Source organism: Nesoenas mayeri (genome assembly GCF_963082525.1).
Source record: "Nesoenas mayeri genome assembly, chromosome: 2".
In the NCBI taxonomy this organism is placed as follows: domain Eukaryota; kingdom Metazoa; phylum Chordata; class Aves; order Columbiformes; family Columbidae; genus Nesoenas; species Nesoenas mayeri.
The window spans coordinates 139673049-139697071 of record NC_137543.1 but is presented as its reverse complement, the minus strand read 5'-3'; positions in this window follow the sequence as shown (position 1 = coordinate 139697071).

The window sequence follows — 24023 nt, the reverse complement described above, 5'->3', positions numbered from 1 at the left end:
TTATAAAGGAAACTTTGGAGAGAACAACATGAGCAGGCAATAACTGGGGACCATATCTGCCTGACGGAAACCTAGCAAGTAAGATTTACCTTTCGCAGGCAGAGCCCAAGAACAAAGGGAAAACTGAAATGCTTAGGGATATGCAGGAACCAGGAACGTGGCATTTCAGCATGTGCACAGAGGCATCCAACAAAAAAAGAGAAGGCTGTTTCACATAACCAGAAATGGGAGCAAACAGGGGGAGAGAAACATGTTATTGTGTTAACCCTTTGCTGTGCATAGAAATAATGCTTTTTGGAAATGAACTGTTTTTTGAGAGATGTTTTGTGCAGATGTCGAACACTGTGGTTGTTGTGCTAAACCAGACAACAAAAAAGCAGAAATTACTCTGAAAATCCACCTTGAGAAGGTTCAAACTGAGTAGAGTCACTCTGGGTGAAATGCAGACTGCTTCACCACCCTGACAGATCCATCAGGTGAGCTCCTGGTCTTGCTTCTGCTCCTGCTCCAGCCTTCATATCAGGTGAAATGGGTACAAAGGTGTCCAACAGCAGCTTCAGATCTCTGTGTCCCTATCCATGGGTTCTGACTGTTTCTCAGCAGAAGCACGAGTTCAGCTCATGAAATGGATGGATTTTGTTTGTTTGCTTATCCTGCCACTGTGGGTCCTGGATTTCCCTCCACTGCCAGCTCTGCCGGAGCATGGGGCTGGTGCACACAGGCAGACCGCACGGCTGCTGGGGGCAGCACTGTTCAACAAGCCCAACGTCAGTACCAAGTACCAAGAAGAACAGAGAAAGCTGTGTAAAGGGGGACAAAGAAGAAAAAAGAGATCATTCCACCCATCTATTTTAGTCCTCTCCTTTATCTTCTGCCTGGTTCCTTACAAAAATTTCAGTTTCTGTGACATAGAATAGACAGTGTAATACCTTTGTTCCTTTAGACCATCAGACATGCTTAATGTATTTTGGTTTTGTTATCAAATTAGAAACAAAAATAAAAACAGCATAACAAAAGGAGGATAGGATCAGTATTTTAATGCGATAGTTTTGGAAAAATGCCTAAGGCTTCTAGACTGTCTTACAGAAGCCTGGAGTGTCACGTTTTTTCTTCAGTCATTTTGCACTAACTGAATGCAATATGGCCTTTCTCATAACCAGAAAGCCTTTTGTAATAACTCATAGTATTTTCTTTTTCCCTCCAAGATTTCTGATATATGTAGAGAGAAAATTTTCTAATATGGAAGAAATAAATGTGTGCCTACATTGGGGACATGTAATTACCATTCAAGGCAGTACACACACATGTATGCAGAAAAGAATGTTGATATTGTATCACTCTGAACGTCACAGCCAACTGCTTCTCAGTGCCTCTTCAACTTAGATTGACTAAGCAGTCAAAAGTTTTATTTTAGTTATTTTTATGTAAATCTAGCTAATTTTGTTGTGGTGCATATAGTTACTCTGAATATGAAGGCAGAGAGCAGGTGGGAATTTCCTCAAGATTTTACACAGAAATATTTCCACCCTAGTTTAACATAATAGAGTCTAAAACTTGACTGTAATGTTAAGCTGTGGTTCCCGTTAAAAGAGTTTTTAATTCATCTTTCTGATCTTCAAAGTCAATTTGTCATTGGTGTATCTCAGGTTTTGTTTTCCCCATATTGATTACATACTTAATTTCCAGTAGATTAAAAGTTTTGCTCTTGCTGATCTGTTTTCTTCTGGTTTAATGGATTTAGGCATAACAAATTCAAAGATGGTCTTTACTATCAGACTCCAAAATATGTACTTAGAAGTACATAGAACATTTTAATCACACTGCTCCACAATTCCTACTTAAAAATCTATTTTTCCTTTATATAAAAAGGGAACAGTTGTATATCAGCATTCATATCAAATGAATCTTACTCCAGCAAACTTAGCAGAGATATAAATAATTGGCTATGTCACACATTGGTGTATATTGATCCAAAAACCAATTAAAAATGGTAGAGTTGTGCACTTTATTCTAATTTGGCAGTATTGGCCATCCAAATCCAAGTCATTTGGCAAAGGCGATGTCAGAGAAAATCACCTGACAAAAACTGCTGCTATATAAGCTGATGTAAAGCAAACATAGTAAAGATATTGCTATGTATTCCTTAAACAAAGCAGGTCATATCTCAGAAGCAAGGAGATTTACTACAAACTTACTGAAAGATTTGTAGCTGTAAACTGATAGCATGTGCAGCCTTCAATCCTCTAAGCATCGTATGCCTGAGGGAAGTTTTGTTGACTTGAATAGATTTACTCCCAACTGGTACCAGCCTAAGTGAAAGAATCAAGCTCTGTATGTAGACATTCTGCTAGTTAACTAAAAACCTGAGGGAAAATTGGATGATGGCATTCCTCCTATTTTCTCCACCCCTAAGATGTAGCAAGATATGATCAAATGCGATGCAAGATACTCAATCTTATTTGCATATTTTCCCAGCATTTTATGAAAGATGCTGGAAAAAAGTTACATAAAGCAAGTATTGCTTTGCCTGGATAATAAATGTAAACTATTTTAAGGTGTATTCAAGGACAGTTCTGTTCATTTCAGGCTTCCTTTGGTAGTTTACACTTTGCATTTTTTTCAACCACAATTGTTATGCAGGGCACTGAAAGCTATTGAAAATTTCATAACATTTGTACTTGAAAAGCACAAAAGGGTAGCACTACAAGTTTGATTACTTTGGTTTAAACTATAATAATGCTACTTTTTTTTTTTAAGTGTAATTCATTTCTGGCTTACTTGTAGTGACTTGCAGAGTGGTTAATTACTGCTCGGAGGCAAAAATTGTGGCACTGAGGTCGTTAAAAAAAGAAAGATTTAGGGAGTGCAAAAATAGTCAGATTTTTAGATCTGGTTAATTTGTTCAGAAGGGGATACAATTTTATAGCATGCATAAAGCAGAAATATTTATCTTGAAGCAAAACCACAATATTTTCCTTTCTGTTTTTACAACCATTTAGTTGTTCTACAATATTGTTGGGTAGATCTTTCATTGTTACTAGTTTATATTAAAACATTTTCCCTACCATTGAATTTGGAAATTTTTAGGATGTTTGGCATGATAATATAAATACTTCTCAGCTCTTCCTCAAATTCTGTTGATCGTATACGAAGAAAATATCCCAAAGAAAAGGCAGTGAATCTACAAGAAAAATATAAAAAAGAAATCCTAAATATTTTTTATGCTTTAAATGCATTAACATCATATTCCCTCCAAACCGTCTTGAATTTGACACCCGCTATGTTAATCCAGGACATTTCTTTTCAGCAATATCTTGCCCAAACTTGACTCCCTCCCATTTCCCATAGATTTTATTGAAAGCTTGTAGAATTACAAGCACCTTGCAAAATCTCTTCCAACAAAACGAGTCAGGTTCTTAGGTGAGCACCTCAGCCTAATCACAAAACCAGGCGAACAACTGGGTTATCTCAGAGAACTGATTAGAAACAGGATTTGCTTTTGCCTTTGGAAGCTGAGACACTGCCTGCCTGAAAGATGGTAAAACACAGGGGCAGGAAACAGAAGTCTGTTACATCAACTTAGTTAGTGGAAATGAAGGAAAAAGCATTGTCTCAAATGTATGGGAGACCAAACACCTTATTTTTTAATGGGAAACATAAATACTTGAGTTTCTGGGAGTAAAACAGAGGTGTTGAATTTTGAGAATTTAAGAAGAAAAATGTGCATTCCTGGTTTAAGTGCTCAGACTCCTACCCAGAAACAGAAACTTGTAGTGGATGTATATCACTATAGCTGGATTGCATGCAATTAACAGTCTTTTTTTTTTTTTTTTTAAATTCCCTACATACAAAAAGGCATCTTTTTCTCCATCTTTTTCTACTTAATCTGAAGTTTAAATCAGGGTAGTTGGTAACAGCATAGAGCCCTGCCCTCATCTCAAAGCACCTATTTATTTGCCAGCATTCCACTAATAAGTCACATTTCAAAGTTCTGGGCCATAGTCCATCCTCAGTAAAATGAAATAAAAAAAAAGCCATTGGAGATTTACCATAGTACTTGGCTTCTTGATATCTCAAAGTAGTAATTTTTTATTAATTGGACAAATTCAAGGTTCAGACCCTCATGAAGAACTGGCTTCTAACAGGGTCTGAAATAAGTTTTGCTTTAAGTAGGAACTTACCACTCCCTTGAAAGCAGATATGCATTCACAGATACACCCACATCCCCACACCCACATGCCCACTTTCTACGTACCCAGTAAGTAGGAAGCTAGCACAGGGTCTTTACTTACAAGTCTTGTTTATATATGCACTGAATGAGCTGTATACATTATGGTTTCTTATTTCAGTATTGTGTCTTTTCTTTAGGCATTTTCTGTGTATCTTAACATAACCAAGGAATGGCCATAGCAAGTCATATCATATCAAGGGTCCAATAGCTCATTATGCTCTGTGATTGTAGCCAAAAGCAGATGTTTAGTATAAAATGAAGGGACAGCATAGTGTTACTTCTCCATTATACACTCTTAGTTTCTGATGTTTTGTGTCTAGAAGAAGCAGAACTCAGGAACTACAGACATAGAGACGCAGAACACATTCAGTCATTACATTTGCTTTACTCTCTGTGTATTCCAGCCTGGGATGGCTTGCAGGGATGAAAAGAAAAATAGCTCTCTGCTGCCTCTGTGGGAGAAAGGGGAAAAGCTAACCTGGGCATACTTTATTCCAGTGTGCCTACACTCTCTGTTGTGATTTTTAAAAGATATTAAGCAGTGCATGAGAATGTATTTAATAAAAGGGGGCTGAAACTCTGAAGGCATGTCCTGTATGGACTCTGTCTCCCAGTAGCACTTCAAAGTTGTGCTCACATGCACCAAAGCAGTCATAGTCAAGTGGAAAAAAAATACCACTAACATGTTCCAAAATATTTTCACTGTTAAGTTTCTATTGTCTTGAAGTGGAAAAAAACGGGGTGAAAAACTGATTTCCATAATCATTATCTTTAACCCAATCTAGCTCTTAAGACTGCCTGTGTTGGTAAAATATTAGACCTGGGTTACTTTATCGATTGAATTGACTTTCCTTGAACTGAATTCTGTATTCTGGTCTTGTCCATGGGCCCAGAGTCTCTGATATTTTGTTTTCTGCCTCCAGAGCTCCTCATTCAAATGTGTAATTTAAATGAAATTATTTTTCTCTTTTCAGTGTCAATACTTCTCATTGACTGCCAGGAACATTCATTACCAAATACAGTTCAGATTCTCAGAAATCCATGAGTTATTGTGTTACTGACACATACATCTTTACCTCCCTTCTCCATCTTTATACATACCTTGCTTTTTTCTCCTGTGCAACTCTGAGGGGACCAATTCCATGATTAACACATGACACCAGGTTGCACATGGAGGCAGAGGATGCAGAGCACTAGTATAATGTATAATATATGAACACCAATGCAGCCTCAGGAAGCACATACTCGGCTGAGCAGATGGCTTCACACCAGGGCTATCAGCCAGGAACTAAAAATTTGTGTTTGACCAGAAATGAAAATGTTAAAAGACGTGGAACCATGGTTTCTGCATTTAATTTTGTATATTTGGGTTAAGCCAAGGGCTTTAAACAGCTCTGTAGTCCAGATGCTGAGAACATTAATGTATGTATTGATGTAGAATTTTGAACAAACCCAACAATAAATGTATGTTTCATTTCAGGACATTTGCTGGAAAGCCTCAAGTTTTCCTTTTCCTTTTCTTGCTTTGGCCCAGGAAGCACAGGGCTTGAATTCACAGCCTGCAGCTTACCCCCACAGCTAGGGGGTAAGACAGCTGGGTGACAGTCAGTTCTGGTGCGATTTTTCAGAAGAGCAAGATCCATCAGCATTGCTCTCCCCTGAGGAACAAGGCCAAGCTTATTTTATTTCTTTGGCATGGAATTTACATCTCTGTGCAAATGATAATTTTTGTTTATCAAAGATGGAAAGAACAGAGATACTCTAAAGCGGAATATATATGCCTGTAAATTCTTTAAGGATTACAGGGCCTAAAACAGGGGGTCTGGCAGGAGCCTGTAAACTCTGTTATTATTAAAATAATTTCATAGGCCCAGGTATCCAGCTGCCCACTCTCATGATTTTATCAAGAATCTCCCTGTAGGTGACACAACATTCTCTTCCGGCATCTGAAGATTACATAACAATTTCCACTTTAATTTATAATGCAAAAAGCTACTAAATTCACAAAGAAGTTCTTGAAACCAGGAACAAAATATAAGCTGCAAATAAAAATATCACGTTTTCTAAAATTGATTTTGAAGTCCATCTCACCAGAGCCTCCCTTATGATTTCAGGCTGATGATTATTGCAAGCAGTTAAGGCTTAACTCTGAGGCTGGCTCTGACCCCTGCAAATTTGTACAGAGCTGGGATTTAGGATCTTGGCTCCTAGTCTGAGTAATCTATAAACTAACAAGGAAATAAAAGATGTAATAGGGAAGAAAGTGCTGCTTGGGAAGCCAGACATCTAGCACCCAATGAGAGTCAGAGCCAAAAAGAATAATCTGGGGTCTGATGGATGAGCCCCAAGCAGAGATAGAAATGGTATCAGTATCTTGGTTCCAGTGCACCTGGCTGTGGTCCTCACTAGCTATAAATCGCTTTTGGATTCTTCAAGACAGAGTTCCCTGAGTACCAGTTATCACTCCTGTGCCATGCAGATCCATTTCCACAGCTGGATGCCCTGATGCCCACAGTTAGTGCAGCTTGAGCTGCCTGCCAATGCAACTCCATAAATCAGACAAATGCCAGGACTGGAAATGTTTCTATAACTTAAAGTTAGTTCCTTTGCAATTTAAAATGGATAGGTCAACTTAGTTTTTATGTCCTTAATGACAGTTTGAAGGACACCTGATCCCACTAGGCCTATATAGACCCTCAGCTCATCCCACCTTCCTTTAAGCACTGCAAAGGCACGATTAGGGCAATAGATTTCAAAGTGTAACATTCCCATTTCAGCACTTTGCAGAGACCTTTAGCTCAATACACTTGCATCTGCTGTCTGAGGAGACACAATAGTGAAAGTCAGGGAGTTCAGTGTACCACCATGAGATCTGGGGATGGAGAGAGGGGCCCTGCAGGTGGTCCTGTCTGTGTCACCACACTGGTTGGAACTCAGTGAACTCATGTCCCAGAACAACTTGGAAAATACCTGGTTTATCGATTTCATAAACTCACAGCTTATGTTGTCCGCAATTGCCTACACATCTGGATCAATGGCTTACTGTTCAATCCATTTCTAATGTGTTACTGGAAACTGCACTTACATTTTTCCTGGTTTGGAAATGCAGCTACATACATATTGCTTACCACTCAGCACTTTTTCTCTATAGGTTTCAAAGCACTTTACAAATAGAGACATTTATAGAAACGAGAAACTGAATAGAAGGTAGAGTTACCCACATGCACACAGTCAGTCACTAGCAGAAAAACTCAGAACCCCTGGCTCCTCATCCATTGCCAAGGCACTGGAGTACCTTGTCCAGTTTGAAAGCTAATAGAGCTTTTATTTGGTGAGTGGCACACTTTTTGTCTACCGGTCACCAAATGGACATGATAAACTTTTCTTTTTAGAAAAAGGTCTGAAAATATAAATTCAATTAGTGCTTTACATAGTTTTGAATTGTTCACTGAAACCCTCATCTAGGACTGGACCTATAGCTGAATTTGTATATAGTGGCACAGATGATTCATTCATGAGAGAATCCCATTTCCAGTGATTACTGCAGGAATAAGACATCATCTCTCCACCATGGCTGGGGCATATACTGCTTCTACAGACACGGAAAAAAAATCTCCCTTGTACCCCATTTTCCAGGGAGTATTGGGTAAGCATTCAACAGCAGAGTCCCGCCACTCTCCATCACAGTGTATAACCCGAGAGAGCGACCGGGACCCAGTCCTGAGCAGGATCATCTTATTATCTCATGGTCATTCATAAGCAGCATCAGAACCAAACGTATGAACTGCTTCTGCAACCACAGATACTTTGGTCAGTCTTATAAAGGATTCAATTTCTTTCCCTAAGGCTTCCAGCATTCAGCTTCTCAGCCTGCCTTTCTCCCACTATGCATATGTTGACAACTATTTTTTCCTCATCCCTATATTCAAAGCAGAAGCTAAGAATGCAAAGGTTATTCACTTCCAAAACCCTCTCTCCATGGACAGGCCTCTGATGGCTCTGATGATGAATAGCACCATGCTGGCATGCAAATTTGCTAAATGTAACCAAGGAAACAGGGTCCTTACTAATACCATACACTTCTCAGAGTGTTTGCTGGAGGCAGAATAACATCTCTGGTATCTGTATGCTGTCACTCACCTCTGGGAATGCAATGTAAAAATAATTACATATGTATAATGAGAAATAGGAAAGAAATGCGTTGTATGTAAATATAGCCAGACAGTCCTCTAAATGAATGGACTGATTCAATAAGGCAAGTTGATGGAGCAGAATAGCAGTACTGATTTGGTTTTGATTCCCAGAGGACAACAGAGTAGATACACAAGAAATATACCACTGCTCAGGCCCTCTAGGTACAAATCTGTTGTTAGTATATATCTGGCCATGTGCATGGGTTTAACACACTGTGGGTTGGATTGTAGAGGTATAACCATAGCACACTAAAAAATCTAGAGCAAGCTTCTGGCGTGTGTGGGCATCAGTACTATCTTTAAAAAAGCAAACAAACAAATTAAAAAAAACAAACAAACAGCAAACAAATGACACAAAACCTTGAAGCCTTGAGACAGGCTGAATAGCAGAGGGGGTTGTTAGAAAAATTGTGAGTTAACTAGGAAAATTCTTCATGCTCCACTGGTGTGTCAGTCATCCACAATATACCCAGACAAAAGCTTGCTAAAGGTGATTATCTGGGACATGTAACAACAAACAAGATCTGTGGAGGAACTTGAAAAGAGATGAAACCTAAGCGTGAGTTTGGGTCATGGTCATGGGTTCTAGGGATGCAGCATATCTCTTGTGGGCTGCTGTTCCTTGTGTCTTCCACCATGCCCATCCCAGTACCAGGCCACATGTAACAGTATTCTTCCAGCTTAACCACTTTTAGCAAAGCCATACCAGGACAGGAGGGCAAAGGGAACACACCAACCTGCGAGAAGAGCAGAATTCATTCCTTTTTGGGAAATCTGTACGGCAGACATGATGTCAGTGTGAGCTGAGCTAACACATGAATCTTTGAGAGCAGCTGGACTGGCAGAAGGCAGCGGTGGGTCACCACTTGGCAGGAGAGATATGAAGATACGTGGTACTTTCCACATCAATACACAGATATGAGGTGGCAATGGGACTGTGGGGAGGGGACTATGGTGGAGCCAGGTGACACAGATAAGAGAAAGAAGTGGACCTGAGTTTTCTGGCTGTGTGTTGGCGACTCTTGGAAGACAGTTGGGTCTTTCTAGGATGAGAATTTTTTTTTTTTTTTAATTAGAAAAATTGCTAATTTAAAATAAACAAGCCAATAGCCAGGATCCTCTTCTCTCAATCCCTGACATTTATCTCGTGTATCTCTGGCTTCTTTATTAGGCTCTTTAGGTTTAGAGTTTAGGCCTACACTGTGCTGATCCTAAACCCAAACAATCAAAAATCTTTTAGACAGAGGAAAATGTATAGCTTTCTACTGCTTACTCCATAGACAGTAATATAAGGAATCTGTATCTAAGAACAGGATATGACTAAGTGAAGGAACAAAGTATTATTGATAGTTAATGGAAACATTATAGCTGCTACAAGTGAATTGCAATAGAGATTGGTAATTCAGTGCCTTTTGAAGGAGAACTGCAAAACCTGGACATCCACCTAAAGCTTCTGGAAATTTATATAAAGCAATAAAGTAAACGTCAAGAAAAAAATGTCTTTCTATGGTTTCCAGTATTTCCTGACATCCTTTAGACTAGTAGTGCCCAAAAAATACCTGTGGTATTTTGGTAAATCCACTTCTGTTCCAACAGATTCCAAGAAGTTTTAACATGTAAGAATATGTAAACCTCAAAAAAGTTTCATACTTGGCTCAATTGGGCTTCAGGGGAAAGCTCAAGTTAAACAGAATTTTCCATTAAATGTCTTGTTCATTTTTACTTGTGACTCGTCCACAGCTTCTGTAACAATCCCAATGCACTTGGTATCAGCTCAAGTTCTGGCATTGGTGTTTTGCACTATTTGGATAAACATATTGTGTTTTCTCAGTTCATTTTCTTAAAAGGATGCTAAACAGAACCAAACTACCTTTCTTATGTAGGTGGTGACTTATACTTGGTCATGGCCATCAGGTCCCTATCCATGTCTCAAACCTAACAACTGCAAAGATCAGTATGACTTAAAATTCCTGCAATAAAAAATAATTTTGGATATAGGGGATACTGAATGAAATCCAGTATAGCCCAAAAACTAGTTATGCATGTGAAATCCAGTATAGCCCCAAAACTAGTTATGCATAAGTGCCATGTATTTATTAGGAGGCTTGTGAAACTGATTTGGGTTCCAAATTCTGTATATTAATGACAAAAAGCCTCATAAGGCATCAAGTGTCATCGAGTCTAAGGAAGACTGGGTGAAGACTGTCTGAATGTGGAGCAACTGATAAATCTCTTCCATGAGATAACATTGATACCAGGTCAAAATACAAGAAAGGTGGCACGTTAGCTAGAGAAAACACATTAGTTGCTAGTGGTCTAAGAGACTAGGTTATTCTATGATAGTATAAGAAGTACAGCAGTGAACCATTTGACACTGACAGACAAAAAATCATATAAAATTACAATTGCTGTCACTAAAATAAACTTTTAAATACTAGGCAAGTAGACACTTTGGAAAATTAAAAAGACAAGGACCATTTACTTAAGAAAAGTATGACAGAGACATATAACATAAAGATTGATACCAGCAGTCCCAGACAGCCTATCTTATTTGCTCTTCTTCCTAGTTTACATTGAGCCATAGTACAAGAACAAAAAAGCAATCAAGGAAATGTTGAAAGGTAATACAATGAATACGAATAAAAGCATATACTTTATAACAATACTTTGCACTTTGATAGCACCTTCCCTTGATTTCAAATAATTTTAATGAAGTTAGATCTCAGATTTACATTTGAGAAGATTAAAACATAAGTAGGTGATTTGCAAAGATCATATAGGAAGTTTGTACAGTAGTTGAGAGATCTTATTTTCTTTCATTCTGCTCATTTTAGAACTGAACGATAGAGCTGTTGCAGGACATTGTTGAAATAAATGACATAGATTTTTTCTGCATTTACTAAGAACTTTATATGAATAGTAATTTGGAAGAGTAGACTCCGTATATGTCCTTGTACTAGCACATACATTATTTTAGTCACAGGTATAATATAGAAAGAGAGGTAGGAAATCCCCTAAGGAAAGAAATCCAAAGGAACCAGTTCTATGGGATTAAGTACTTTACAATAGTGGCCATGAACAAAAGCTGTGTGGTTCATTAAAAAAACAAAAACAAACAAGCAAACAAACCCCATGCACTAGACATTTCTGGAACTATCAATAAATACAATAAGCACATACTACAACACCGTGGAAGAATGAGGCTGAAAAAGATTCACCATGATTTCTAAGTTAAAGGCAAAACACATCAGTTGCTTCCTTTTTATTAAAAAAAAAAAAAAAGATTGTTATCTTGTGGAAGCAAAAAAGCAATTCAGTCTGGAAATAATTTAAGCTTTGGTGACACAACATATGTTTCAAACCCAATTTAGAATTGATACTGTTCTTACTGGTAAAGAAGCTACTAAGGAAGTAATTAAAGTGTGTAATTAATGTTACAACATTACATTAACACATAAATAATTTCTCTGGCAGGTCATGCAATTCACATGCATATTTTATTAAACTGTACGAAATAATTTTCTATGTGACCCTGATCTTCCTGCATGCTTTGAAGTTTGAAAGCCAGCAGTATAGCCTATAAGTTTAAAGAAATTTAGAAAGAATTGTGAAGTTAAAAGGTACTTTTGATGTTTGTTCTTTCTCTTCTATCACAAGGGCATTCAATACAGAAGTAGAAAACATTAATTCCTAAGAAATTTCCATGGCAATCACGCTCATTTAACTCTTTCTAATCACTTAATATAAAAGCAGGAGAGAGCTACTCATTTAGAAGGGACACAAAGATGGCGTTGGGAATTTTCTTTATTGCCCATAAAGTCTTCTCTTACTGTTCTTGAGCACATTAACTGGAATTACCTCTTATGTTGAGAATAGGTACCTTCGGCTGTTGAATAACACAGCAATTTTCCACGTCTCTGGAGGCTGGATTCAGGGAATACCCTTTTGCCTTAGAAGCATTACTTGTACCTCTGATCACACAAAAATCATCAGATAACATCCACTGCTTTGTCCAAACAGCCTCCTTTACCTCATCATCCAAACAACTACATCCACAAACACATGGGCTGCAATGGGACACATCTGTATGGCCTAACGGTGACATGTGGTGTTCAGACAGATTTTTAGTTATATCTTTCAAAGTGATTTGGAAGTTGAAATACGGCTGACAAATGGGGTTAGGTTCACTGTGCTATGAATTCCTTTCCCTTTGCCTCACTCATTCTCACCATTCTTCAAGTCTCACAGGAGCTGAGTCCATTTTCTGGCACATAAATAAAGAAAAGGTATAACTAAACAGTAAATGAACACCATCGCTGCTGAAGTTCACAGGAATCTCCCAAAGGACAGACGTTCATTTTACAACTGGTAAATATATATCCATTCAGAACATTTCTGATCAGTAACACCAACAGGTGAAAATATACCAAAGTAAATGCCTTGGTGGAAATATTTCATCCTCAAGTGTTGCAAGGCCAAAGCTTTGTAGCTAACTATACACTTGACTTTTTGGTGGTTATTCTTGGAAGCATCCTAAGTTTTGAGATGAAGAAGGCAAATGCAGAGAGTGAAATGTTTCAAGAGTGAATTTCAGAGAGCAAAACGTTAGAAAAAGCAATAAAAAATGCTTCAGCAAAGGTTATAAACCCAGGTCTACCCTGTCTCCTGAGCACAAATGTTTCAAGCAGTCCCCCTCATCTTGTATAATTAAGTGTGATTGCCCATTAAAATAGCAGAATCAGGACTTAAAGGGGTCATGGGTTATTCCTCTCTACAGTGAACTCTATCTAGTACTTAAAGATAGCAAGAAACACACCCACAGGCATTTGCCATCATCTCTACATGTATGTCATGTGAAATATCATGAGATTGTGAAAAGCCCATTTTAATCAATTACTCATAATAATAGTTTCATAAAGCAGATTTCTCAGAAGTATTGATTTAAATTCCTGCTAAACTATTAAATAAAATTACCTGACCACCAAAGATGAGGTTTTAAGTCTCCCAGTTGGTGCAAGAGTCTCTGTTTGCCAGCTATATTGTAATAACTGAAAAGTTAACATCTCTGACTTTATAATTATATGAATTTTAATGAACAAGATGAATTAAATCTTTCAGCTTAGCTGCTTATGCTGTGAACCAGCCTGAGTTCCTGTAAGATAAGAAATAGATTGTGCTTATTCAACAGCTTTTCTGTGTGGAGACAGAGGCAGGAAAAGAAGCCAGGTTTCTGTGGAATTTAAACTCATTATTAAAAAATATGATAATGGTAATTACGAATATGAGTTGCAGAATTAATTAGTAAGTTTGAGAACAGCTCCAAAATGAGAACAAGGGTCTTTTACCATGTCCAGGGACAATGTGCTTTGTTAAAGGGTGGCCTGTCTGGATGTCCCAGCACACACATATATGCATATGCATCAGAATGTAATTCTCTTTTAATCACACTGGTCCAAAAATACAGTTGAAAGAGCATGAAAGAACACATAATTTCTGCCAGCTTTCATTATTTTCTCCTTGTTGCTGAAGCTTTTATCAGCCTCACTGGTATCTACATTTCACACAAAAAATATTGAACATCTTTTAAGTTTTTCCATTTCCCTCAGAATGAAAGGGGCGGTAGTATGTTGGTGCAATTTGCCAACAACACTAGCAAACTAAACAGGAGATAAGTAGATGGTGAAGTTGGCTCATATCCAGGCTGTAAATTCATTGTCAGCGTGGCAGATCTTCTAGCCAAAAGTATCAGATCTTCTGTGAACAACATTAGAGAGAAGGATATGAATATTTCTATGAATGCATTTTCTTTTTTAAATTCTGCATTTTGCGATTAAAACAGACACAGATGCAGCATACACATATATACATGCATACATTCAAACACATGTAAAGACTGACGCCCTTCATCCACATGAATACTGTTCAGCACAGAAATTTACAACTCTAAGTGGGGGATTAGCAACTGCTTAGGGATTTAACCTCATTTCTATGCAAAAACTCCAATCAGAGCTTAAATATGAAGTTATTGATGAGCTAGATACATATGCAGATGTTTCTAACCAATACTGCTCTTCTTTTCCTGCATCATGCTTTTTCTTGTTAAACAACAGGCATAATGTTTTAAACAATAAGAAATGTTAGTCTCCACAATAATGTTGCTTTAGTCTATGCACACTGCAATTTCAGAGTAAGGATTAACATCTTTTCACATTGCTTTTTTTCCTATCACATATTTTTCTTCCTCTGAGATTTTTAGCGTGCTAAACACTGCAAAATGCCCTTATTCCTCAGAATTGTAAAATAGCCTTGGAAGAGTAAAAGACCCTCTCTGTCGCATACCTTCAAGTTTGAATATTTTGATTTCCTGTGTAATTTCAATTTCGCTGTGAATCAAAACCATCTACAGTAAACAGAAAGCGGAACTGGAGTTTGCTGATATTATGGTCTGCCAGGAACAGGAGCTGTTATTGCAAGTCTGAAGAATTTTCTACCTCTCTGATAGCTTGTATACCATCTGAATCTTATTAAACTGCTTGTGCCTGACCTAGAGCCTGGAGCCTGAACCTTTATATATAGGGAACCTTAATGCTAATAACAAAATAGACTTTAACGAACCACAGCTTCAAAAAGAAATAGTATCAAAATTGAATGACTTCTTAGGAAGGATTTGACTATCAGCATTGATTAACAAAATAAATAATACGCCAGCAAACCAACTGTGGTCTGTTATATTTGTTTGTTTCAGCCTCTATTTTGGATGCCCCACCAGACTTTGAGCTTCTTTATTCCAAAATGTGTGCCACAGCCTGATGCCAAGAGTAACATCCCTGTTCAGCTCATTGTGTGAAATACGATAAGATGTCAGCATTAGAACTATCTAGCAGAACTGCCATTGTATATACAGTAAAATTATCAAAGATGTGCAGATCAATGCTCAAGAGGAATACACCTGCAAAATACGGGGTTACATGGCAGAATTTAAGATACAGAATTGCTTCTTCCCATACTGCAGAAAATGTTCAGGCACTCCTTAGTTAAGGTGACACTAAGAGTGTAATTTGCACTCTGATTAAAGCCAGTGTAGTGTTCTGATCTGCCCCCAAAGACACAGAATTATTTAAACAGCAACAGAGAAGACTCAGGAGATTTCCTAACCCATAACTCTTTCTCAAAAGTGGATCTATAATGCCTCAAATAGAACAGTTGTCTAATATTTAAAAGACTTAATGCAAGAAAGAACATACTTTTAAAGCTAAAGAAGATGACTAACAGATCATTAAATAATCAATTTGATTTAAAATCTTGACATTTGTCTGTCATAGTTTTGTTTCCTTTTTTTCACAAGCTACTTGCTATTTACTCCCTGGAGCTTTCCATAATTCATCCTCAAGTTGTACTTAAAGATGAAAGGCAACAATTTTTCAGAGTCATTATTATTATTGTTGTTATTATTATTATATGATAGACAACACGGAAGTTCTGATCTTTTTAAGCTGATTGGAGTTCTAGACATTGATATCAATAAAATCATAAACCACCTTGGGTGAGCTTTCCCTGAGGTGAAAAGAGAAACAGCCACTGATGTTGTCAGAGGATGCATGTGTGTGCATGCATAAACACATAAATACATCTCACATACAGGCACACATACCTGGGTTACTGTTGGTGGGCTGACACTGACAAAGAGCATAATGGATTTCTACAGCTGCCATGTAACTGTGTTACTACTTAGCCCCAAGAAATAGTCACCAGATTATTTAAAATCAGCAAGAGAACTGGATTTCAAGGGAATCATTTTGGGGCTGTGTGGTTCCACCTGCTGTGGTCCACCTGCAATGACCAGATGGTAGCAGGAACCCACAGATGACTTCAGGCAGCACCTGTGCAATCTCTCATCCACATCTTCAAACAGTCTAGCTTCACCCTCTGTATAGAAAGAACAAGGAGAAAAGACTAGGCATAAAAGCTAACAGGGCTGAAATAATTTTGACCCAGGAGCAGTCAGCTCCCAGCACGTCAGTGTTATGAATGGCTAGCTACAATGCTGTTAGACTTTCAAATCGAGAAAAAAAATCTTTTCGGTCTGAAAATTTTCATGCCCTTGAGCACTTTATTTTTTAATGACTGTAAGTGTTTGAAAATAAAGACTTACAGTGTGTTCTCATCTCTAGTTTATACTGCTGCTATTATGATGCCACAGCAAAATAACAGACTTGATTTTTAATCATTGCTCACTTTTGCCTTTGTGTGAAGTGCAGATATAAATTATTTTGTAGTCTTGACATTTTATGGGCATATGATACATCCCTTCTACACCTTCTAAATATAATGGGTTTGGTGTAGAAGCCCAAATATTATTGTTATAGATTCTCCTGCTGCAAACCCCACCTTGCATCAGAAAAGCAAGCTGTGGTTCTGCCTCTTGCATCCCCAGCATCAGCAGGAGGAGATTAAGCTGCCCTCCTGGGCTCTTGGATCTGGTCAGCAGCAGCAGCCAGGGCACGGGTGGGAGCCAGGGCTGGGCAGGAGGGTGGCAAGGGGGACAGAGGGGTGCTCGCCAGCCTTCCAGGGGGCTCAGCTGTGTCCTCTGGCTGGGACATCAGGGGCACAGGAGCAGGGTGAGAGAAGATGGCATCCCATGGGGAGAGGAAGGAAGAAGCGATCCACGGGGGAGATGCTGAGGAGAGGCAACAAAGGAGCATTTTGGAACACTCAGTTATTTCGGTAAATCTGGGCACTGATTTAGGCCTTAATCCATTCTGATCATAAGCAATGAAAGCACAGACATGCTAGTGACAGGGACAAGAGTAAAACAAAACCCTAACACAGGCAGCTTTCTGTTAGATAATAAACATCCTGTAATGACAACTTAATTGACAGTCCAACTGGCAACACTGAAGTCAGAATTCAGCTACTGTACTACAATTCTGCAGCATTTGCTTTGCTTTCCAGACCAAACCCATATTTTTGTCAGTAAAGCAAGCATATTGGACTCAGATGCATGACAGGATTACATTATTGAAAAAGAAGGTAAAGTTCTTACATAGTTATTCGCAGGTACAGTTTGTTTTCCTCATGCATTGATGCAATGTGATTATCTAAACGTCTCAGGAGATAACATATAAGCTGTTGGATAATCAAAGTTTTAGATAAAGAACATTTAGTTTTCAACATGAATTTTCAATTTAAAGAGATAGGAATAAATTGTGTGGCCCAGCAAATGGGTAGCAGGGACATAGTTAATCTTGACAAGCAGATTTACATTTTCAAAGTGGCTTATGGAGAACTTCTAACTGTTCCTTCCCAGACACTTACACACAATTACAAAAATCCTAAACCACCATCTTCTATTAGAGGCTTCGGTGGCTCTCTACTTTGTACTTCATTGAGGAAGTGAGGAGTAAAAACCCCACCTGGTTGAAGGTAGTGTAGTCCTGATTTACATGCTATTTGTTCTCTTTAATCTTTTTTTTCCAAATATGATTCTTTTTGCTATGTTGTTTCCAGTGCCAGTTTTACTTCCTGGAGAAGATGGAGTGCCCTGGAGCATTGAGGCAAAGCGCGCCACAGTGCTGCACGCCGGTGCTGGGCTGTGCGGAGCCGGCTGACACAACCTTCTGCCATCCGTGGGCGTTTACTGAATTATGCGACCACCCACAGAATGGCGAGACGCTTTTGAACAAGAAAAAGCACCTCTCCCTGCTACATACCTTTACATTTGGATTTCCTGTGTAATTACAGTTTAGCTGTGAATCAAAACCATCATCAGAAAACAGAAAGCAGAGCTGGGGTTTCTGATCTGTTATGTTGTGCCAGGAAAGAGAGCTCTTCTTGCATGTTTGAAGAGAGCTGTAGTCCTGCAACTGCACATATGAATCTTATTAAATTGCTTGCCACCAAGTGGAGAGCCAAAGCTGATTTTCATGTGAAGCCTCCAATATTAACCATAAGATAGTCTCTTTAGGAGCAAGCATAGTAGCTCTGTTGCAGTACTCAGTGGTGGGGCTGTCACTGAGGCCCTCAAAATACCTTTTTCACGTACACAGTAACTAAACAATTCCTCTGAAAATTCACCTTAGCTATTGCTCAGCAGAGAAACACTTGGCCCAGCAGCCTTAATTTTTCACTGTTAGCCAAAAAGCACGCAGTGCGGTTTGTCTCAGCGGTTCAGTATTTTAGCAGACTGTATGTAAGACACTCTGCCCTCATCCCCCTAGCTTGCTTCCCAGCTTCTCACCTTAGCTGGAGACAACTTACCTTCCTGCTCCTACTGCTGCACAAATGCAGGAAAAGCATCCCTTAGACCCTACAGATCAGACCTCATTCATCCTTACAGCACTCGCCTCTTGGGCACCAAGGTATTTGCTACCCCTCATTTTTGTGGATGCAGCAAGGTGATCTCCCAGTGCTGCAGACCCCAACAACCTTTGTGAGAAAGCTGGAAAATACATATACTTATTTGTTCCTTCTTCTGCAATACATACTGCTTTTCAGACTCCTCTTTTCTTCCAGAAGCAGAATCCAGCTAGGACCCAGTTTCCCACAACACTTCCCAGTGCCAGGGAATGATGCCAATTCACCAGTTCCTGGTAAATAACTTCCTCCTGACAGTTTGCCAGATGTGTTTCCCTCTAAAAACCAACAGCCACCCAGATGTACAAATTTCACATGGGGAGGTCTCTATGGGCTCAGAGGGAAGAGATAAAGATGAAAGATTCCCTGTTCTGCAGGTATCTGGCCCTTTTCTTCATGAAAAGGTGTGTCTGCAGGGAATCTAGCAGAAGACCTTGCATCCAAAACATGCCATCACCTCTCTTCCATCCTTGGCAACTCACTCCATATCTCTGTCTTAAGATTATTAGCCTTTCTGGCCCTAACTTCACAGTAAAGTTACATTAGAGCACTGATGCTGCAATACGGGAGCAACTTTTCAGTGAAGATCTACCAGGTTAAAATACAAATAAGCATGAAAATATTAATCAGTGCATCTTTTACCTAGGAATAATAAAAGAGCTAATAAACAACAAGGCTCCAACACTGAGCTTCACATATAGTCTTTTTTCTCTGATGTTCTGGAATGTATCTAGGATTGATATGAAATCCAGGTAAATCAGAGTTTATCTTCTTGCTGCAAGGTGGACAAGTGTCGACGAACAATTAACCCAGGCCTCTTTGCACAAAAGTGTCATGTTACAATAGACTGAATGACATAAAATGATTTTTTTTTTATGGGAATCAATTCTGAACCCATCTGACCACAGTAAAGTACCATGAAGGAACAGAAATTTGTCTCTTTTTTAATGATTTCTGCATCAATCTGAGTAGATTATAATATCTGAAAAATTATTACCAGCATAGCATGCACTTTCACAGTGGCATTTTTTTGTTCTGTGTTACTCAGTTGGAAATAAATTACAAGAGTCTTGTATGGATTACCAAAACCAACTATTTTATCAGCTTCACAGATGTTATAACACACAAGATGCGCCTTACACCACTGCGGAATGCCACCATATAAATGTTTTCCACTTGAAAAACTGTATCAACCCTTTACTGCTATTGGGGCATCTCAAAGAGATCACATTTCCTCCATTCTGTTTAGAATCAGAAATGGTACTGTGACATCCAGCTGTGAAGGTGCAGAGACTGAGGATGCCCAGCACAGAAGCCAGGAGTGTGACTCTATATAATATGTGCCGGTGTTTCAGGGGTCCCTCTTGCTTTTCAAAAGAGGTGGCTATATCCAATATAAAGGTGACTTCTGTTGCTAGCTGACTGATGTTTTGGTGACAGTCACAATATATGTGAGATATGATTAGGCAAACCAAAATGGTCTAGCTGTCTAATTATCACTGAATTATTAGCTAAATTAAGAAGATGTACAAAGTCCACGTGAAAAAAAACTATACTCTTGGAAGCATACACTGAATCTTTAAAATACCAGCAAACATATTGTAACAGAACAGTAAAATTTGTGTGTTTTCTCTGGTGCTGAAAACTGGTTTACCTCTAGATCTGACGATGAAGAAAAACAGACACTTTTTCTTTGGCATGAAGAAAAAAATACATCCTCAAATCTGGATTTAAATGGAAAATTTGGTCTTGGAAATTAAATACAAATATGGACATGAGTGTGCCTTTTGCCCAAGGCTTATTTTCAGACATAACTCACAATATTGAAATAGCAGCAATCTGTAAGAAATGGAACATCCAAAATTAATTTTCTCTACAAGTTTTTCACCTGGAATCCTGACAACTCTGTGTTTTATTAAATCATGCCACAGTAGTGTGATGATTTTTAAACAGGATTGCAAGGTTTTGAAATATTTTGTAAGTTGTTTGTTTGTTGTTTTTTTTATATATATCTATTTGTATATGTGTCTGTGTTTCAAAAAATACACGTTTCTTGAAAAAAGAAAAAAGGTGTGTGGTTGCAGATGTCCCACAAATCAGACCCACCAGAATTGCTATACATCAAGAGAACTCTCCACTTTTCTGTACTATTTCATAATTCTCACTGACAATAACTCCTCCTAGGTAGGAAATACCATGTTTTTCAAACATTGCCTAGCAGTTCCTGTGAACTGACCAAACTACTGTTGTTAACTTCAGGGTTGCATATTAGATCATAATGAGCCTTCTGAAAGACAGTAGGTGCCTTTTAAAATGTGCAAGTTGTTTAGATGGTAAATTGCCTCTGATTAACTGTTTTTTAACCTGTTCTGAAGATTAATTAACTTCCAAATGCTTTTATAAGTGAAAGGTTTCTTCTTTTCATTTGATGTTTCCTTTTTTTTGTTGGTTATTTGACAAAAAAATCTGTAGGGGATGGAGCCATAAAAATGCTTCAAAAAATGTGGGATTCCAAATTGAATGCACAGTGGAAGCCGACAGCATGTGCTTAGCTCAGCCTGTGGTGCCTCTGCGCTGCACAGGCCTCTCAGCAGAAAGAGTCGGCAGCAGTGCCAAGACACAGAAGGCAAGTTATGGATGATATTTCAGCTTTCTCCATGAGCCTACTTCCACTATGATCAAAATTGAAATGAAAAAGAACTAACTGGTCAGATTATCTGTCTTCCCATCCTGGAACTATCACACAGTTCTTGTTTTGTCCTTTACATTAGGACACGGTGACCCAGAGAATCCCAGCTTACAATTTCATAGATTCCTTTTTTGCAGATGCTGGAGAGTTTTTTATCTGATGTTTGTATGAATTAATCATCTGCAGCTTTATTCCTCCTTGTTGAGATATTCCTAGCCTTAAATTAATACAATTCCATTCAGAGGCTGCCTCAAGGGCACAGCAGTCCCCACGCCAGTCTCTACATCAAATTTTCAACCCCTTCTCTTGGCAATTGCGTAAGAGGAATGTAAATGCTACTTGGCCAGACCTAGGACCTACCTAACCCAAAGTCCCACTTGCGATGCTGCCATGCCAAAAGCTCCAAATAAAGATTCAAAAACAGGAGATTTGCAAAGCAGCTTATCTCTCATTTTAAGTCCATAGAAAACAGCTGGTCAAAATCTTTGAACACAAGACACATGACTTCCCAGGCTCAACTGAGTTCAATGGCTGAAGAACACATTTAAATGTGGTGTTCATAAGATTCATAGCGTCAGTCCTCTACAATTGTGATTTTTTCTTTTGTTCCTGTAAATGTTTTCCTTTTTAGTATTTTTCTGCTTTCTTAGCATCAGCTACACCCAGCAGCACATATTTCTACAGACCATTTGCTTGTTAGTGCAAAATATTTCCCTTAAAGTTTTTATGTTTCCTGTATTTCTACTTTATTCAGTATTTCTGCTCTTGTACTTTTAGCACTCAATATAAATTGTTTATAATTTGGTTTAGAGTATCTTTATATATAGCTACTGTATTTGCTACAGTCTAATTTTTTTCTTACTAAGTAATTTTCTTTTTCTTCATTAGTTATTTCTACAAAACTGGTGTTATTTGTTTATTCGGGACCTCATGTTTTTAAAGCTCTTTTTCTCTACATGTAAAATCCTTTCATCTTCTGTCTACCTATGTCTCTTTTGATTCCTTTTCTAATCAGAAATTAATACAACTTGCCACAGGAAGGCCTTTTTCAAAATACAGAAACTTTTAATGATCTGTTAGTGCAGACTCCCAGAGCTCTTTTGAGAGATGAGGCTACAATGAATTTTGACCCCAGGCATATGCACAAGAAATAAAAAATTCTTCTCAGTCTGTGAGATCTTGCTGTTGGCCATATGGAACTGTCTGCCATAGTACTGCCAATTTAATTATGTTGTGAGTTTCTCAAAGTTTTCCATAACCCTGCCAAATTACGCAATTCTGTGCCATATGAAAATTATTTCAGGTTTCCATTATCTTTTCCAAATGACTGAAAAATGGCTTTAACCAAGACAACCTCATTAAAGGCAACATGCACAGGTCATTAACTGTTCATATCGTCAAAAAATGGACCATGCTTCCCATCTTTCTCATTTTAGCCAATTTCTAAGATATAACAGAACTAGGCTTCTCATTTTATTATTTTGATTTTCCTACCAATTTATGAGTGATCTTATCAAAAGACTGTGAAAGTCCACATAAAATACATTCATCAATTTTCTTTTATGCTACTCAAGGAGCTGTAGCACATAATGGCACACAGAAAATGCAATTGACCTTGCCACAGTTGTGTTGAAAATTTATATTTTTACATCTTCTTAGTGATTTCTAACTATGTCCTCCAATTTATTTGGTGATTATATGAGCCTTCTGCAATAAATTTGATTATTTCACCAATGATTTTATTTTTTAACTGTGAGATGTCACCCAATGCCATCTGGCATTAAAGAAACAGGCAGATTCTTTTCAGGATCCTTAGTAGAATGAGAACTGGCCACAGGGTTGTATTATACTTAGAGCTTTATCATTATATGAAGATTTTAGCAGTCAACATAGCTTATAATTACACAGAATTTCTAGCAATTAGCATAACTTTCCTATTACCTAAAATTTCAGTTATCTGGACTTTATCAGTCACTTGGGCCCTCAACAGATCAGGTCAAATCCTTAATAATCAGCACAATACAAAAATTGTAATCCAGGCTCTGACTTTAAAAAGTAAACGAGTCACTCACTGGGTCGTCAGAGGAAGAAGAATGATGTAGGTGGTGTCCTGGTACTCCAGCTGATGGTGATGGTCTTCCTCCTTCCCCTTACATCATGATTTGGGTATCCCCTGTATCACACTGGCAAATGTGAAGGCCTTAGCATTCTGGCTGCTGTTGGATCCACTTCAAAACCTTTTGAATAAGCTTATATATTTATGCCTCTCGGTTTATGAGTTTGGTCTTTACCATTTCCATAAGTTAATGGATTCTAAAGAGGTTGCCAGACAATCAATGTGCAAGAATTTCGGCTGCAGGAGAAAGCAAGACGCAAGTGGTAACGGCTCCTTAACGATCTTTATCTCATCCTCTCCACTGTCTCCTGACTACCTGTTGCTCTCACTTTGACCTAATGGTGCAGTCTCCCAGCAAACATCAGGCCTCAGCATGAGATGCGTGTTAGCCACAACGTGAGCGAGAGTTGAGTGACCAGTCACCGAAGGCATCCATGGCCA